Here is a 4706-nt window from a genome sequence, read left to right as displayed (position 1 = left end):
TCTAGGATGCTTTTGATCTCTCTATTGCTTATCTCCACTTGTCAACTGGTTTGAGGATGGTATGGAGTGCCAACCTTATGTGTGATCCCATACTTCTTTATCAAAGAAGCGAAGGCATAATTGTTGAAGTGGCTACCTCCATCACTAATTATTGTCCTTGGCATCCCAAACCTAGCAAAGATGTTTTCTTGCAAAAACTTCACAACCAATTTATGATCATTAGTCTTTTGAAGGGACAGCCTCGACCCATTTAGACATATAATCCACACTCACAAGAATATATAAATAACCATATGATTTAGGAAATGGACCCATGAAGTCAATACCCCATACATCAAAAGCTCTACCACTTGAATATTTTGTAATGGCATCTGCTTTCTGGATGAGATGTTACCTGTCCTCTAGCATCTACCACAAGAGCTGCAAAACAAAAAGGCATCCTTAAACACATTAGGCCAATAAAAACCAGATTGTAATACCTTAAGAGCTGTTCTCTTGGCCCCAAAGTGTCCTCCACAAGCAAACAGATGGCAATGCTGTAATATGCTCAAGTGCTCCTCCTTTGAGACACACCTTCTGATGATTTGATCAGGGTAGAATTTGAACAGATAGGGGTCATCCCAATGGTAATGTCTAGATATAGACATTAACCTCTTCCTTTCTTGACTAGACATGCTTGGAGGAAAATTCTTGGCAGTTATATAATTAACAATATCTGCATACCATGGAAGTTGGACGTCAACTACAAACAACTGCTCATTTGGAAAATTCTCATTCAAAGGAAGTTTATCTCCTTCATCTTCATGAAGTAGCTTGGATAGGTGATCTGCCACTACATTATCACTGCCCTTCTTGCCTCTAATCTCAAGGCCAAATTCTTGCAGTAATAGTACCCATGTGATTAATCTAGGCTTTGTATCTTTCTTAGCAAATAAATATCTCAAAGCAGCATGGTCAGAGAATACAATAACCTTAGAACCAATCAGGTATGATCTAAACTTCTCTAAAGCAAAGATGACAGCTAACAATTCTTTCTCAGTGGTAGAATAATTTAGCTGAGCATCATTCAATGTTCTCGAAGCATAGTAAATAGCATAAAGTACCTTATTTATTCTTTGACCTAAGACAGCTCCCAAGGCAAAGTCACTGGCATCGCACATGAGCTCAAATGGAAGACTCCAATCAGGTGCCATCATTATTGGTACAGATGTGAGCAGCTTTTTTAGTGAGTTGAAGGCAGTCATGCATTCTTCAGTCCATTCAAACTTGGCATCCTTGGCTAGTAGTGCACAGAGAGGTCTAGAAATGTTAGAGAAAGCCTTAATGAATCTTCTGTAAAACCCGACATGTCCAAGGAAACTTCTTACACCCTATCCTGTCATAGGAGGAGGGAGCTTAGAGATGATATCAATCTTGGCCTTATCCACCTCAATGCCCTTGTTGGAAATGGAATGACTCAACATAATGCCTTGTTGAACCATAAAGTGGCATTTTTCCCAATTGATCACTAAATTGCATTCTTCACACCTCTTGAGGACACTCTTCAGATGAACAAGGCATTCATCAAAATTAGAACCAAAAATGCTAAAATCATCCTTAAATACCTCAATGAATTTCTCCACCATATCTGAGAAAATGCTTATCATGCATCTTTGAAAGGTGGCTGGTGCATTGCATAATCCAAAGGGCATCCTTCTGCAGGCAAATGTGCCAAAAGGACATGTGAAGGTGGTCTTCTCTTGATCCTCTGGTGCTATTGCAATTTGGTTGTAACCATTGTACCCATCCAAAAAGCAGTATTAACTATGGCTAGCTAACCTTTCTAGCATATAATCAATGAAGGGTAGGGGAAATGATCTTTTCTTGTCACCTTGTTCAGCTTTCTATAGTCAATGCACACCCTCCAACCAGTGGTTATTCTTGTAGCTATAAGCTCATCGTCTTCATTCTTCACCACTATGATCCCACTCTTCTTCGGAACGACTTGAACTGGACTTACCCATTTACTGTCTAAGATGGGGTAGATAATGTCAACATCCAACAGTTTCAATACCTCTGCCTTGACTACCTCTTTCATATGTGGGTTGAGTCTTCTCTGTGCATCCCTAGTTGGCTTTGCTTCATCTTCAAGGAAGATTTGATGCATGCACTTGGCTAGACTTATCCCCTTGATGTTAGTAATGGTCCATCCCAAAGCAGTTTTATGCTCTCTAAGAACTCTTAACAGCTTATCTTTTTCCCCACAACTGAGATTTGCAGCAAGTATGATTGGTAATGTCTCGTTTTCTCCTAAGTAGGCATATGTCAAATGCTTTGGCAATTGCTTCAATTCCAATTTTGGTGCTTGAACAATAGAAGGAACAAGAGTAGTACTAGTAGGCACAAGAGTCTCAAAATGAAGGGTGTACTTACTTGGATACTTTGGAGAAGCCTCAAGAAGGTGTACGGCTTCAATGATGTCATTAGTAATATCTTTAGATTTTGGCTCAATGTCTAGTCTTGTGAAACTATGGGTGAGGGTGGCCTCCATCGGGTTAATGTGATGGGCCTGAAAAACTTTCTCAACAATGCCTTGGACCATACAGACATTGAAGCATTCTAACTCATCTTGAGGTAATTTCAATGCATCGAATATTTTGAACTCTATCTTCTCACCATTCACCTTCATACTTACAATACTCTTTTTCACACATATTTTAGTATCAGCAGTTCTCATAAAGGGTCTCCTTAAGATGATAGGCAAAAGTGATGGCATAGGGGATTCTTCCATATCCAAAACAATAAAATCAGTAGGTAAAATGAATGCACCTACCTTTACCAAGACATCCTCAAGTATACCTTTTGGTCTTTTTTCTGCTTCTATCTACCAGTTGCAAAGTGATAGATGTTGGTTGAAGCTCCCCCAAACCCAGCTTCTCATACACAGTGTAAGACAGCAAATTAACCCTTGCTCCTAGATCCAGTAGGGCCTTTTAAAAAAGATGGTCTCCTATCCTGTAAGGAATGTAAAGCTACCTAGATCTTTTAGCTTTGGTGGTAGTTCTCTTAATAGCACCGCACTTACCTCCTCTGTTAAAGCCATAGTCTCATGCTCCTGAAACTTCCTTTTATGAGTGCAACAATCCTTTAAAAATTTAGCATATGAGAAAATTTGTTTAATTGCATCCAATAAAGGAATGTTAATCTCTACTTTTCTCAAAGTCTCAAAAATGTCAAGAAGCTATTTTTCTTTCTTTGGCTTTACTAACCTTTGAGGGAAGGGTGGTGCATTACCTTCTCTATTTTACTTACCTTGGATGTTGAGGATTCATCTGGAGATGCTTGTGCTGGCTTATCAGCTCCTATGATCTTACCATTTCTAAGGGTTGTAACTGCTTTCAGCTGTTGGTGACCCCCTGGATTGGGTATTGTTTGGGATGGAAATTCACCTAGCTTTCTTTCACTAAGCTCCTTAGCCATTTGCCCCATTTGTACTTCCAGTCTTTGAATAGCTTGCTCCGTCCTTTGAATGGACTGATCATTCTTTGCATTGGTTTGTTGTCGCGCAATCACAAATTGTCGTACAAAACTCTCCAAGTCATCTTTCTTTGGCTCCTTAGCTGGTTGGATTGCTTGTTGGGGGTTCTTTTGTTGTCCCTTAGGGTTCAAAACATTCCAATTGTTACTCCATGAGAAATTGGGGTGGTTGCGCCATCCTGAATTATAGGTGTTGGAGTATGGATTGTTCTTGGGAGGATAGTTGTACTGTCCCACATAATTCGCTTGCTCTTGATCTGCATATGAGTACAAAGGACAAGTCTTAGTAGAGTGATCAGGATGGGAACATATGGCACATACCTAGAGTTGTGCGGCTTGTTGACTAGGTGAGATGTTCTGCGTAGTCATGGCTTTGACAATCATATCTAGCTTCCTCTCCATGGTAGCCATCTGATTTTGTGATCTACCATTCAGGTTCACTTCATACATGCCCTTACTTTTTACTCCTCGCCTTCTTATGAAACAAAATTGTTGGGAGTGTTCACTCAGTGTTTGAAAGAGTTCCACGGCTTACTCACTACTCTTTTCCATAAGTGCACCTCCACAAGCTGAATCAATCATTCATTTGTTAATGTCATCTAATCCTTCATCAAAAATTTGAACCTGATCATCTTAAAGTATGTTGTGATGTGGACACTTAAGAAGCAGCGCATTGAAGTGGTCCCATGCTTCAAAGAAAAGGTCTCCATCTCTCTGTTGAAAAGATTGAATTTCTCTTTTGAACTGCCTTGTCTTTTGAGCTGGGAAAAACTTCTTTAGGAACTTACTAGACAACTCTTCCTAAGTATGAATGGAATCTGTAGGCAAAGAATTATACCATAACTTAGCATTATCTCTTAAGGAAAAGGGAAATAAGACTAACTTGATTCCCTCCGAATTTAGGCCCTGGATGTGCTGAAGTTTGCAAAGAGAAAAGAACTCCATAAGGTGCAAGAGTGGATCCTCAGTAGCTGTGCCCTTGAAGTGAGTCAGAGCATCGAGTATTTGCAGGGATATATAGTAACTTCCTTCCTCCTCTGGTTGATATGTGATGCATGATGGCTGGTTGAGGTTCTGTGGGATGAAAGACTGTTTCATAGGTCTTTGAGCTGGTGGCAAATTCTCTAGAAGATCTTCCATTGTTCCCTCAACTTCCTCTTCCTCTTCTGTGTCGGAGTTGTCTCTAGCCC

General features: G+C 40.0%; 1 non-coding gene across 1 annotated transcript; it reads left to right on the top strand.

Moving 5' to 3' along the window:
• The first annotated feature begins 4156 nt into the window (after nucleotides 1-4156).
• Nucleotides 4157-4263, top strand: LOC132176766 (small nucleolar RNA R71). Its single transcript, XR_009439621.1, has one exon. It is a non-coding gene; the product is annotated as a small nucleolar RNA R71 (small nucleolar RNA).
• Nucleotides 4264-4706: the final 443 nt, after the last annotated feature.

The sequence above is a fragment of the Corylus avellana genome, chromosome 3, assembly GCF_965113065.1.
Source record: "Corylus avellana chromosome 3, dhCorAvel1.hap1.2, whole genome shotgun sequence".
NCBI lineage: Eukaryota > Viridiplantae > Streptophyta > Magnoliopsida > Fagales > Betulaceae > Corylus > Corylus avellana.
The sequence above is the reverse complement of the archived record's forward strand: the minus strand, read 5'-3'. Positions and strand labels throughout refer to the sequence as shown.